This window comes from Octopus sinensis, linkage group LG7 (assembly GCF_006345805.1).
Source record: "Octopus sinensis linkage group LG7, ASM634580v1, whole genome shotgun sequence".
NCBI classification, from domain to species: domain Eukaryota; kingdom Metazoa; phylum Mollusca; class Cephalopoda; order Octopoda; family Octopodidae; genus Octopus; species Octopus sinensis.
Window position 1 is genome coordinate 7,403,154 of NC_043003.1, and position 15,706 is coordinate 7,418,859.

Below are 15,706 nucleotides of genomic sequence, written 5' to 3' on the forward strand. Positions count from 1 at the left end.
AATAAAATTAATTCATGTAGCTTTCTGATATGAAAGTCACACATCCTTTTGTCCTTATAATTTTAAGGGATGGCACCCCCTGTTGTTAATAGTGGAAGAAGAAGGATTGGTTCCTGGGAAAGAAATTCCAGGGTTTCTCTTTTTTTCTCAACAATTGAGGGTTTAATTCTTGACTGAGTCACACACACATTTATTTGTCAGTGTTACTGATAAATCTTTTATCTTTCATCTTTTACTTGTATCAGCCATTGGACTGTGGCCATGCTGGGGCACCATCTTGAAGGGTTTAGTTGAACAGATCAACCCCACTACTTATTTTATAAGTCTGGTACATATTCTATCTGTCTCTTATGCTAAACTGCTAAGTTATGGGAATGTTAACAAACTAATACTGGCCATCAAGTAGTGGAGGGACACAAACACACACACACACACACAGTTTAAATTTACAGAAAAACAAAAGATGAAGACAGGTGTATAAACAACAAACAGATGTATTAGTTTAATGCTCAGGAAGGTGAGAAAGTCTTTTACGTTTCGAGCCTTTGCTCTTCAACAGAAAGAAACGTGAGGAAATAAACAGGGAGAGAATAAAAAACTTTGGAGCTAGTGGTCAATCATGGCAGCTTATATATATATATAATGGGCTTCCACACAGTTTCTGTCTACCAAATTCACTCACAATGCATTGGTCAGCTCAGGGCTATAGCAGAAAATATCCGAAGTGTTGCACAGTGGGACTGAACCCAAAACCACATGGTTGTAAAGCGAACTTCTTAACTATACAGCCAACTAACCTAAAACCATCTCCACACTTCCTAATATTAAGCCCACCCCCTGGCAGGGCTTTTTTCTGTTTCCTATATCCATTCTTTTTCTGTCTTGCAAATTACTTGGCAACCTTTGTATGTGTGTGTCTTTGTCTCCCTCCTCAACCAGTGTTGGTTTGTTACCATCCCCATAACTTAGCAGTTCGGCGTAACAGATGGATAGAAAGTATACACTGTAAAGTGATTGCCATTAGAAAGGGCATCTAGTTGTAGAAACCCTACCAAAGATGAGACATCGGAGCTCAAAACAGCCCTGCAGTTCGCTGGATTCTGTTGAACCAACCACTGCATGCTGCCAACATGGAACCTGGACATTAATCCTTTCGTTACTGTATTTATTTTGAGATTCCCTGTGTTTCTTTCAATCAATTTTAAATCATCATCATCATCATCGTTTAACGTCCGTTTTCCATGCTAGCATGAGTTGGACGGTTCAACTGGGGTCTGTGAAGCTGGAAGGCTTCATCAGGCCTAGTCAGATCTGGCAGTGTTTCTACGGCTGGATGCCCTTCCATAACAAAGAATTTAGTAAAATAACTTAGTTATCATTAAGCTAGTGTTAGGAACATAAATTGTGACTAAGGTTTAGTGGAAGATTTTAATTCAAAACTTAAGAAAACAAGACATTTGTACTACAGAGCGAGAGGCGGTTTCAGCGGGGTTGGTATCAAAAGGGTTAAATAATAATAATATTCATAATAATAATGATGATGATGATGATGATGATATGTGATGACTGATTTACAGATAAAATCCGTCCAATGGACTTCCTCTGTATAATTTGCTTCTGTTCACCCAGTTACGCTTGCATGGCTTAGGTCAGCTCAACCCAAACTTCGAAAGTGAAAATGAGTGGTGAAAATAATACTGTATCTGATAACGAGAGGTCAAATGATTTGCACTATTTACTTCTGTCTTTTCACCTTCTGTGTCTTCAAGTCCTATCAATGTCAACTTCACTTGTTATTTTTACCAAGGTAAATAAATTTAGTATTAATCAAATAATGGATCAGTTTTATCAGTTGTTCCCTTTCCCAAAATGTGTGGCTTTGTGCCTCTGTGGAAAGACTATTCATGATGATCATCATCATCGTTTAATGTCTGTTTTTCCATGCTAGCATGGGTTGGACGGTTCGATCGGGGTCTGGGAAGCCAGGAGGCTGCACCAGGCTCAAATCTGATCTGGCAGAGTTTCTACAGCTGGATGCCCTTCCTAGTGCCAACCACTCCGTGAGTGTAGTGAGTGCTTTTTACGTGCCACTGGCACAGGTGCCAGAGTAGGCTGGCAATGGCCACGATCGGTTGGTGCTTTTTACGTGCCACCAGCATGGAAGCCAGTCAAGGTGGTGCTGGCATCGACCCGGAAAGACTAGACTATTATTATTATTGGTGGTGGTGGTCGTGGTGAGCTAGCAGAATCGTTAGCACGCTGGGCAAAATGCTTAGCAGCTATTTGTCCGTCCTTACGTTCTGAGTTCTAATTCTGCTGAGGTCAACTTTGCCTTTCATCCTGTTCGGGGTCAATAAAATAAGTACCAGTTATGCACTGGGTTCGATGTTGGGGTGGTGGGGTTGGTCCTGTTAACTACAACCTTCTTCACAAATGTTTGGCCTTGTGCTAATGTTATAAAATGGAGGCGCAATGGCCCAGTGGTTAGGGCAGCGGACTCGCGGTTTCAATTCCCAGACCGGGTGTTATGTGTGTTTATTGAGCAAAAACACTTAAAAGCTCCACAAGGCTCTGGCAGGGGGTGGTGGCAACCCCTGTTGTACTCTTTCACTCCAACTTTCTCTCACACTTTCTTCAAGTTTCTTGAGTAACGCAGCGATGGACTGGCGTCCCGTCCGGCTGGGGGGAACACATATACCATAGAAACTGGGAAAAACAGGCCCATGAGCCTGGCTAGGCTTGAAAAGGGTGCATAAATAAATAAAAGTGTTATAAATAGTTTTCTCTTATTTGTCTCGTAGCTCAAGCAGTAAAATTCTCTCCAAAAGTGTATTTTTGCCCCAACATAACTTGGAGATTTAAGTTCTAAATTATGACACCCCAAACTAATTCCATTAACTGTTTTGATACCAGCCCCTCTGAGACTGAAATTGACCCTGGTTCTTATTTTACAAACATCCTGCTTTAAAGGGAGTTCAATTTAAACATCCTATTAAAATTTCATGTTATGTTCTAAACACCATTTTAATAAAATGTGAGATAATAAAATTGTGAAATGTGAATATATAAGTATAATATTTGACAAAATAATCTGAATGCTACAGGGTTGAACACCAAAAGAATTTAGGAAAAGACCGTGATACCTCACAGGATGAGTTTAATTCATTCCATGACCAAAGTCATTCTTAAGATTTACTTTTTTTATAAATCAATTTTCCCCACTGAAATTAATTAAAATATAATTAATCCATTCCAGCCCCCCTCCCCTGCCAACCACTCAAAAATAATATTTTATGGGGTTTAAAACAGAAAAGGTGTAGTTACAAGTAAAATGTGTGGTGTTAGTGGTGTTATAGGCTGTGATGAGCTATGTGGTGTTGGAGGAGGGGATTGCAGATGAGGTGAACGGAAGTAAGGACTGCAGGGGCCTGTGACACAGGTACAGGGCATGCGTGGGCAGGAAGCACGTGTGGTCAGTTCGAGCAGAGACGGTAGCGAGAAAAGACGTGTTTATTTCTTGAGAGTGACCTCTGATTCCACCGAGGTCAACAGGTCAGGCCTTTTGTATTTCTTTCTCCCGTTTGCTTCTTTTTTTCTGTTGTCCTTTTCCTCCATCACACTACAAAATGACAATTATGATTAAAAAAAAAGAGAATAATAATAATAATAATAATAATGAAATTATTGTATACAGTGCTCAGGTGCACCACAACTTGCCAGAAAGTGCATATAACGCATATGCAGTAATGTACAAATGTCTGGGAAGTGAACATGCTTGTGTGTGTATGGAGGGAGAAAATCAAGTGTAGTGTTGGCGAATCTCAGGAAGCATGGAAGTTTTGAAGGATGCAGTGCTCCGACAACTAACAACTGATGCTGGCAATCTGTTCCATGCTTCAGCAACCCTTAGCGTGAAAAAAGGTTTCCGAAAATCATGGGAGGAACTGTGCTGTTTTCTGACTTTGTAAATATGTCCACGGGTATTAGACAGGTGGAGTTCGAAAAGGTACTCAGAGTTATGCAAAAGAAATATGTAAACTGGTTTTATTAACTGAAGGGATAATCTGTGTACTCATACTGCGGATTTCTGCTTATACTTCAAGACAAAAATTCCCATGAGTCTCAGCTCGTACAGAAAATTACTCATACAATGGTGCACTCATACTGTGAGGTTCTGTATTTGTTTCTGTGGAGCTGGGTGTAGATAAAACTACAAAATGGCATGTAAATATTGGGTTTAAAAGTCCATTTGGGGAGTAAATTTGACAGCGAAACACACATTTTTCTGTATGTATGTATCTTTTATTTATTTGTTTCAGTCATTTGGCTATGGCCATGCTGGAGCACTGCCTTTAGTTGAGCAAATTGACCCCAGGACTTATTCTTTGTAAGCCTAGTACTTATTCTATCGGTCTCTTTGGCTGAACCGCTAAGTTACAGGGACATAAACACACCAGCATCGGTTGTCAAGCGATGTTGGGGGACAAACACAGACACACATACATATATACATACACACACTTATATATATATATATAAATATCTATATATATACACGACGGGCTTCTTTCAGTTTCCGTCTTCCAAATCCACTCACAAGGCTTTGGTTGGCCCAAGGCTATGGTAGAAGACACTTGCCCATTGTTCCATGCAGTGGAACTGAACCCAGAACCATGTGGTTGGTAAGCAAGCTGCTTACCACACAGCCACTTCTGCACCTGATCAGGTTTCTATCTTAGTAGTGTGTATTTGAGTAGATGCACATTTTTTGTATTCCTAGACAATGTTGAATCGTATCTGACAGAGGCGAAAATGCTGCTCAGTGGCCCAATATTTACCATATTGCAGAAACATTCTATGGGTAAATAGTAATTCAGTACAAGAATGCTGTAAATGAGGAATTAGGTTGCAGTACAGGACACAAATTCTCTGAAAGCATGAATTAAAAAGGATGGGTACAGGATATCATATTTTTTGTTCGTCCAAGAAATATTAGATGCAAATTAAGTTTCCAGTGAAAGCCATTTAATTTCATTTTGTCAGTTCTTTGGGTCTGCATTGAGTGATGAGGAGTCATCACTGTTGTCATCATTTAATGTCCACATCTGTGCCGGTGGCACGTAAAAAGCACCAACCGATTGTGGCCGCTGTCAGCCTCCCCTGGCACGTAAAAAGCACCATCTGAATGTGGCCGATGCCAGTGCCTCCTTGACTGGCTTCTGTGCTGGTGGCACATAAAAAGCACCAACCGATTGTGGCCACTGTCAGTCTCCCCTGGCACCTGTGCCGGTGGCACGTAAAAAGCACCAACCGATTGTGGCCACTGTCAGTCTCCCCTGGCACCTGTTCCGGTGGCACGTAAAAAGCACCCACAACACTCACGGAGTGGTTGGCATTAGGAAAGGCATCCAGCTGTAGAAACCTTGCCAGATCAGACTGGAGCGTAGTGCAGCTTTCTGGCTTCCCAGACCCCCAGTTGAACCGTCCAACCCATGACAGCATGGAAAACGGATGTTAAACGATGATGATGATGATGATTTCCTTGACCGTTGTCCTGATGACCTTTCTGGTTTACCACTCTCTGTCAAGAATTTTAAGCATGTCACTCGCTTCCCTGCCCAGCTGCATCATTTCTCTGTTCAGCTTCCTGTTAGTCACAAGTCCTTCTCTTCTAATTGCTTCTTTCCTTGAATCGGTGCTTTCTGGAACCCACTACCATAGTCTGGAGTCTAGTGCAGCCTCTTGGCTTCCCAGACCTCAGTCAAACCGTCCAACCCAGGCTAGCATGGAAAACGGACGTTAGATGATGATGATGATGATGATTTTCATTCTTGCATAAATCGGATGAAATTTTTTGGGGAAAATTTTGATTGGCCTGATGCCCTTCCAGTGCGTAACTGGTACTTAATTTATCGACCCCAAAAGAATGAAAGGCAAAGTCGACCTCGGCAGAATTTGAACTCAGAACATAACGGCAGACGAAATACCTATTTCTATTTCTTTACTACCCACAAGGTGCTAAACACAGAGAGGACAAACAAGGACAGACAAACGGATTGTCGATTATATCGACCCCAGTGTGTAACTGGTACTTAATTTATCGACCCCGAAAGAATGAAAGGCAAAGTCGACCTCGGCAGAATTTGAACTCAGAATGTAACGGCAGACGAAATACCTATTTCTATTTCTTTACTACCCACAAGGTGCTAAACACAGAGAGGACAAACAAGGACAGACAAACGGATTGTCGATTATATCGACCCCAGTACGTAACTGGTACTTAATTTATCGACCCCGAAAGAATGAAAGACACAGCCGATCTTGCGGAATTTGAACTCAGAACGTAGCAGCAGACGAAATACCTATTTCTTTACTACCCACAAGGTGCTAAATACAGAGAGGACAAACAAGGACAGACAAATGGATTAAGTCAATTATATCGACCCCAGTGCGTAACTGGTAGTTAATTTATTGACCCCGAAAGGATATGTCGACCTCGGCGGAATTTGAACTCAGAACGTAATGGCAAACAAAATACCGCTAAGCATTTTGTTTGGCATGCTAACGATTCTGCCAGCTCGCCGCCTTTAAATATTTTATTTCTTGTTGATCCAGTCCATTCAGCTATAAATGGGTGATCCAGTGACAGACTAGGCTCCCCCAATCAGGGGGGAATGTTGGCCTTCTCGCCTAGCCAGTAGGGTGGCATCACTTGAAAGCTAAAACGATGCAAAGTGTATTGTGACAAGCAATGTGTAACAAACCTCTGATAGTTTGGTTGATACCACAATAGTGCCTTAGTGATTAGGGTGTTGCACTCACAATTGTGAGGTCGTGGTTTTGACTCCCAGACCAGGCATTGTGTTCTTGAGCAAAACACTTCATTTCACATTGCTTTGCTATCGTTTTGTCATCTGACATGCGGCACATCATGCACCTGTACAGGTAACGCCGATTTGATGGCGAGAGGGAGCTTATGGGAACACAAACATTTGATCTCTATAAACAAATCATGTGTGTAATGGTTCAACAAGAAATTGTAGAACCCTTATACATCATCTGACCTTCCTCTCCCCTCATGCACTTTCCAATCACGCTTCTTTCACAATATCCTGCCACTTATATTATGTAGGTTTGATAAAACAAAGTACCGGTGATATACTGGGGGTAGATTTAACCCTTTAGCATTCAGATTACTCTGTCAAATGTAATGTTTATTTATTCACATGGCTTTGAATTAATCCTGGCTTATCTCATCACTGTGTGGAGGCGCAATGGCCCAGTGGTTAGGGCAGCGGACTTGCGGTCGTAGGATCGCGGTTTCAATTCCCAGACCGGGCGTTGTGAATGTTTATTGAGCGAAAACACCTAAAAGCTCCACGAGGCTCCGGCAGGGGATGGTGGTGATCCCTGCTGTACCCTTTCACCACAACTTTCTCTCACTCTTACTTCCTGTTTCTGTTGTACTTGTATTTCAAGGGGCCGGCCTTGTCACTCTCTGTGTCACGCTGAATATCCCCGAGAACTACGTTAAGGGTACACGTGTCTGTGGAGTGCTCAGCCACTCACACGTTAATTTCACGAGCAGGCTGTTCCGTTGATCGGATCAACCGGAACCCTCGTCGTCGTAACCAACGGAGAAATAGAGAGAGAGAGATCTCATCACTTTAAGACTTTGATGATGTGATCGTTTATTTTGAGAATGACATTGTTGGGTAGGTTTGAGAGGCCAGATCTGGTCAATTTGAACTTAAAAAACGGGGCTGGATATAACTGTTTAAATGCTAAATGATTAAATATTACATGTTTTAAAGTACTAAAAACAATTTTCTTGAATATGCGATTCTGGGTATATTCTAAAATACCCAAACATGTTTTATACTATCAAATACCTAAGTCAACTGCAGGTTTTACCTATGTCTAGAGATGGAAACAAGCCTTAGAAGATAATTCTTTTTATTAATAATTAATTCTTTTTATACAAGCCTTAGAAGATAATAAAAACTGATCAATTACATATCCTCTTATAGAATATGGTACTAATTAATGACCTGGAAATTAACGAGCATGTAACCTAATTATGGTTAAATATAGTTCTTGTCCACATTCTGGGATTTCTACAAATGAGATTTTAAATTAATTTTCCTGTTTGGAACTTAATAATAAGTGGTGAAAGTACTGTCTTAATTGTTAATAATTGCCAAGCTCGTCAGAGCATCGGACAAAACGGACCGCAGTGTTTTATCATGACTCTTCAAGTGTTGAGTTCAAGTACTGTCAGAGTCAACTTTGTTATCCTTCCCGAATGGGCAGAGAGAAAGTTGACCAAAGGGGCAGAGGCGTGGTTGTGTGGTGAGAAGTTTGTTTCCCAACTACATGGTCCTGGGTTCAATACCAGTGTGTGACACCTAAGGCAAGTATCTTCTACTATAGCCTTGGGTCGAACAAAGCCTTGTCAGTGAATTCGGCAGATGGAAACTGAAAGAAGCCCAATGTAAATGAGAGTGTGTGGGGGGTTTCTGTGTTTGTCCCCCATCACTGCTGGACAACCAGTGTTGGTGTGTTTACATCCCCATGACTTAGTGTTTCAGGGAAAGAGACTGACGGAATAAGTACCTGGCCTAAAAAAAAAGTCTGGAGGGGGGGGGATCAATCTGTTTGATTAAAATTCTTCAAGCTGGTGCCCCAGCATGGTTGTTGCCAAACGACTGAAAACAAGTAAAAATTATAAGAGATACATACATATATATATCATCATCATTGTTTAACATCCACCTTCCATGCTGGCATGGGTGGAATGGTTTGACAGGAGCTGGCCAGGCTGGAGCCTGCACCAGACTTCTGTGACTATTTTGGCAAGGTTTTTACAGCTGGATGCCCTTCCAAATGCCAACCACCCAGCAGAGTGGACTGACTGCTTTTTATGTGGCGCAAGCACAGGTGAGGTCAGTTTTGGCAAGGTTTTTACAGCTGGAGGCCCTTCCAAATGCCAAACCGCTTTATAGTGTGGACTGGGTGCTTTTTAAGTGGTACCTGTACTGACAGGGTCACTAAGTACTTGCAAGACAAGGAATTTTGAGAGAGGGGAGGGGGCATTGGAGGAGGTGATCTTGTGTCAAATGATGAAAGGCTGTAGTGAGACAGAAACAGGTGTCTTGCTGTAGAGGAGGTACAAAGTTACCTGGCTGGAGAGAGAGAGAGAGAGGTCAAGAATGAGGACAGAAACAGGTGTGCTTCTGCAAAGGAGATACATGGTTATCCAACCTGAGGGAAGGAGAGAGAGAGAGTGGGATATGGCAGGATAGAGGTGGTGGCAAAGTGCCAGGCATACTCACAAGGGATGAGGATTGGAATATAAATGGGATGGTTGAGGAGATAGAGATGGTGGCAAATTCATTATGTAAAAAATGGGCATAAGGTCAAGACTAAAAATGTGAAGACTTGGCAATAACGCAAGCAAATTTTACTGTGAATATATAGATTTTTATTGTAATATATGACTAATTTTTGTATTAGTCTATTTATTGTATGTGGTGTTAGCGGTGTTATGGGCTGTGATGAGCTATGTGGTGTTGGTGGAGAGGATGACAGATGAGGTGGGCGGAAGTAAGGCTTGCAGGGGCAGGTGAAAGAGTGAAAGGGGCATGTGTGGGCAGGAAGCACATGTGGTCAGCAAGCATGTGTGGTCAGTTCCAGCAAAGAGCGCAGAGCTATAAGACGTGTTGACTTCGTGAGAGTGACCACTGATTTCGCCGAGGTAAGGCCTATTTTATTTCCTTCTCCCGTTGCTCATTTTTCTGTTGTCCTTTTCCTCCATCACCCTGCATTGTACTAACTAATTATGTACTACTATTATTTTTAAAAACTTATTTTCGAATTTCTAATTATTAATTAATAATTAAAAAAATGAATTTTTTTAAAGTGTAAAAAATATTATCATCATCATCATCGTTTAACGTCCGTTTTCCGCGCTAGCACGGGTTGGACGGTTCGACCGGGGTCTGGGAAGCCAGGGGCTGCACCAGGCTCCAGCCTGATCTGGCAGAGTTTCTACAGCTGGATGCCCTTCCTAACGCCAACCACTCCGCGAGTGTAGTGGGTGCTTTTTATGTGCCACCTGCACAGGTGCCAGGGGGTCCGGCATCGGCCACGATCGGTTGCAGCTTTTAACGTGCCACCGGCACGGGAGCCAGCCTAGGCGGCACTGGCAATCGAGTTATTTTTATTTTTGATAGAAGTAACAATAACAAATAGAAGTAATAATTTGTAATAAAATTTTAGTTTTAGTAAAAGCTAAAATTTTTTTCGTCTTGGGATTTTTAAAAAATCTAAATATTTTATTTGAAATTTTATCCTTAGCTGTGATATTCTAAGTAAACAATTTCTTGTTCTGTACTTTACCAGATGTAATAACCTGTCTTGTACTTCCTAAGGTTTGTAATCTTAAGGATATCATTTCCCTTGCTTGCACTTTTCCATGTAATAGATATGTGTGTGTGTGAGCCACGTAAAATCCATCTGTGCTGTCATGTAAGCACCCAATACGCTCTGTAAAGTGGTTGGCATTAGGAAAAGTATCCAGCTGTAGAAACCATGTCGAAGGAGCTGGTGCAGCTCTCCAACTTTGCCAGCTCCTGTCAAACAATGTACCATGAATCCTCGAGTATAGTCCACCCTTGAGTATAATACGCAGGGAATTTTTGGGGGGCTGTACCTCTGAAAAGCCTAAACCTTGTGTACTATACGCACCCCTTCTCTAACTTGAGTCAAGAAGGTCTATATAATGTCCTTGGTTTGTAAAACTGTATACGGTAACGTCCTTTATTATTATTGTATATATAACATAATGCAAACGTTTAGCGTTTTTGTGCCTTTTGTTTGCAGAAAATAAAGAAATAACTGTAATAACGTTTGATAAATGTTGCTTACTGCAAGTTATGGATGATACTTTTATGACTTCATTGCTTTTAAGCTTAGCTTAAGGTATTTTCACGCCCGACATCACAAAATGTGTCTGAATAACGATTGCCGGACAGCAAATAGAGACTCAGACATTGCTTAGAAAATAATTTTCATTTTTAACCTCATATATAGTAAGCACTACGGATTTTGACCTTTAAATTTTTGGGGAAAAAATGCGGATTATACTTGAGGATTTACAGTAATCCATGACAACATAGAAAACAGATGTTAAATGATGAGGAGGAGGAAAAGGAGGAACAGGATGTGTATGTGTGTGTGTAGGTGGGGTTTTTTTAAAATTGAAATTAAAACTAAGAGAGTCAAGACTATTGAAAAGGTTTCAAGACGCAACGAAAATTTTAGGGAATTAAAAATAGGAAATAAGTAGAAATTTTACCGGTGAATGCGTTAAATTATAAGGCACCAAAAGAAAATGATTCTCCCCAGACACAACAGAATAAAACTAAGAGTTTGTCTTGCAACTCAAGCTTCAAGTCCCTGCTATCTAGGTTCTCATCTGAAGGTCAAAGTGACATGGAACTCACAAAATTACAATTTCAACAAAAGAAACTATAGCCTCTACAATATGTATTGAGTACTCTTATCTCATTTGCCTGTTATAAACCGAAACACACACACACACACGTTTATATATGAGTGGCACTCAAGAGTATAGGAGCAGTTCTTATTCTCTTTGAGTGGCTAAAATTCTTTAAAGAGAACAAAAGTCTAAAGATGTTTTTGGTGAAAAGAGGACATTTAGAAAAAATACACATTGTGCAAGTTTTGACCTACTTTTCTGTTTGTGAGAAACATTCATATAATTTTATAAATATAAGGCACAGGAGTGGCTGTGTACTAAGTAGCTTGCTTACCAACCACATGGTTCTAGGTTCAGTCCCACTGCATGACACCTTGGGCAAGTGTCTTCTACTATAGCCTTGGGCCGACCAAAGCCTTGTGAGTGGATTTGGTTGATGGAAACTGAAAGAAGCCTGTCATATATATATGTATATATGTATGTATATATATATATGTGTGTGAGTATATATATATATATGTAAGTATATGTATATATGTATGTAAGTATATGTATATATATATATGTATATATATGTATGTATGTATATGTTTGTATCTGTGTTTGTCCCCCAACGTCGCTTGACAACCGATGCTGGTGTGTTTATATCCACATCATCTAGCGGTTCGGCAAGAGAGACCGATAGAATAAGTACTAGGCTTACAAAGAATAAGTCCTGGGGTCGATTTGCTTGACTAAAGGCAGTGCTCCAGCATGGCTACAGTCAAATGACTGAAACAAATAAAAGAATAGAATAAAAAATCTTTCTGCCTGTCTATATTTCTCTCTCCCTCTCATGTACACACACACACACACACACACACACAGATATACAGTACTGTAGCTAAAAGGGGCCATTCTTTTGGCAGGGTGGACACTAAACTCTGCTTGTGAAGACCTGTTGAGGCAAGTGAAATCAAAATCAAAGTGAAATTCGATGAGGGGCACGAGCACCATATGAATGTGATCGTTGACAGAGCAGCTAACCGGCTTCTGTGGCAGTGGCACATAAAAAGCACCATTCGAGTGTGATCGTTGCCAGCTTCTCCTTACTGGCACTTGTGCCCTGTGCTAGCCTAACTGGCTTCTGTGCTGGTGGCATGTAAGAGGCACCATTCGAGCAGGATCGTTACCAGCATCGCCTTACTGGTACTTGTGCCCCATGCTAGTAGGGTGCTAAGAGCATCATACGAACGTGATCGTTGCCAGAACAGCTAACTGGCTTCCGTGCCGGTGGCATGTAGGAGGCACCATTTGAGCGTGATCGTTACCAGCATCGCCTTACTGGCACCTGTGCCGTTGGCATGTGTAAAAGATTCGAGCGAGGTCATTGCCGGTACCGCCTGACTGGCCCCCATGCCAGTGGCACGTAAAAGCACCCACTACACTCTCGGAGTGGTTGGTTGACGTTAGGAAGGGCATCCAGCTGTAGAAACTCTGCCAGATCAAGACTGGAGCCTGGTGCAACCATCTGGTTCACCAGCCCTCAGTCAAAACCATCCAACCCATGCTAACATGGAAAGCGGACGTTAAACGATGATGATGATGATGATGTTGTATTATGTTGTATATTTCATGTGGTGGGCTTCCCCAAACAGTACAAACTTGTTATATTGCTGTAGTCTACATGTCTATGTGTATAATACAATTACACACACACACACAATGTGTGGTATTATTCGAGGTGTAAATTACATTCGTTGAAGCTATTTCATTTCATTTAACCCTTTTGTTGCCAACCCAGCTGAAACCGGCTCTGACTCTGTAGTACAAATGTTTTGTTTTCATAGGTTTTAAATTAAAATCATCCACCAAACCTTAGTCACAATTTATGTTCCTGACAATAGCTTAATGGTAACCAGGTTATTTTACTAAATCTTTTGTTGTATTTAAAATAATTAAAAGAAACACAGAGCATCTTAAAATAAATACAGTAACGAAAGGGTTAAACCATTGAACCCAACAAATGAATCTCTACGTGGTCCATAAAGCTGCTAGAAATAGCAACAAGTCTTCGCAAGCAGAGTTTAGTGTTCACCCTGCCAAAAGAATGGCCCCTTTTAGCTACGGTACTGTATGTGTGTGTGTACATGAGAGGGAGAGAGAAATATAGACAGGCAGAAAGATTGTTTTATTCTATTTTATTTGTTTCAGTCATTTGACTGTGGCCATACTGGAGCACAGCCTTTAGTCGAGCAAATCAACCTCAGGACTTATTCTTTGTAAGCCTAGTACTTATTCTATCGGTCTCTCTTGCCGAACTGCTAGGTGACGTGGAGGTAAACACACCAGCATTGGTTGTCAAGCGACGTTGGGGGACAAACACAGACACACAAACATATACATATATATATATATATACATACATACTTATTGTCTTCAGAAAAAATATCTCAAATTTTATTGGAATAATGTATTAGAAACATGATGTTTGAGGGCGGGGGTGGGGGTGGGAAGAAAATCATGAAATGTTAGAACTCTTATGATATCTATTCTGTCTGAGACGAACTGTGCCACCGAAGTGAACTTGTAACCTAATAATTCAGCTGTTACAGCTTGAACTGGATACTTGACATATGAATGTTAAAAAATGCCTTCACATTCACAAAACTGTCAAAGTCCGTGAGTCAAATCCGAAATTATTTTACAACCAGCTCAGCTTGAAGAAAGGAAAGGGAAATTCCAGTTCATAATCTGCCGCTTTGTTTGACGTTTGACTACGTCAAACTTCAAATACCATTTTCTGAGTCACAATCTTCAGCATGGATCCTGGAGATGAGTCACAACCTTCAGCTGTGATTCTGACTCTTGTGGCGGTTGGGGGGGAGCTGCCTTGATTAAAAGAAGAAAAAAAAATCAAAATCAAACAAGGTGTAAGAAATATATCAAGAGAGAGAGAACATGTAGTATTTTAGGTCGATTCTCTGGATTCTAAACATGTCTGGAAAATTTGTCAACAGCATTTTTATCCCTTTTTGCAATAGGAAACCTTGCTGTTTTAAGAAATATCACCACAAGACAGATTCACCATATGGACAATGATAAAGTATATTTTACCAGCATTTAAAAAAAATCTATATTAATAAATGTGAAATTCTGTCTGTTTGTCTGGGACCTCTATATTTCAGTGGAAACTGGGTTCTCAAGGTGATCGTTAAGCACTGCAGTAATTTTGGAAGCTGTACTTTTGTGATCCTTTCTAACAATTTGCATAAAACACCGATGGTCCCTATCTGAAAGTTTTGGTTTTCTTCCATGAAGGGGAGAAAAAGGTAACAGCAAACAAAATGAGGACACATAATGTAAGTAATACATATATGGTCACCATCCAGTGTCAAGTTGATCACAGAGCTCCAGGCGATCCAACGTAGCTACATGAAGAAGATAGCCTCTATGCAGAATGTGAGCTACTGGGAAAGACTCAAGAGATTAAAACTATATTCCTTGGAGCGTAGCCGGGAAAGATATGCCATAATATACATCTGGAAGATCCTGGAGGGACGTGTCCTAAACTTTGGCATCGAGAGTTACGCAAATGCCAGAACTGGGCGCCACTGCGTGGTGCCTAGGACTCCAAACTTGCCATCAAGATGTAGGACAAGATTCTGTGATAGCCTGGGCTTCCGAGGCCCACAGCTCTTCAATATCCTCCCGAAGAACCTAAGAGACCTGCATGGGGTAGATGCAGATGTCTTTAAAATGAAACTGGATCTCTTCCTGTCAGGTGTCCCAGATGAACCAACTTCCCAGCAGGAGGTGCAGATGAGGGCAGCTGCATCGAACTCTCTCATGCACCAAATGGCAGTTGCTAAAAAGCCTTCGTGAAGTAAAACCAAGTAGCAACACCAAATGGCGGTGCCCCAGCATGGCCACAGCTCATAAGCTGAAACTAGAATCAATCAATCAATCAATCAATATGTATATATATTATATATATACTGGGCCTCATCAAACCAGTATGATCTCAAGCTCAAATCAAGGCCTCGACATCAGACCGTGGACGGTGGAGAGAACATGCTGAGGCCTTTGTCCTGCGGTGGGACTGAACATGGGCAATCCAAACCAACACAAAAATAACTTAATCCTTTCGTTACCAAACTGCCCGAAAACAATTTTGGTTAATGTGACCAAACCACCCAAAGCTGCCCGAATTTACCTGTTCAT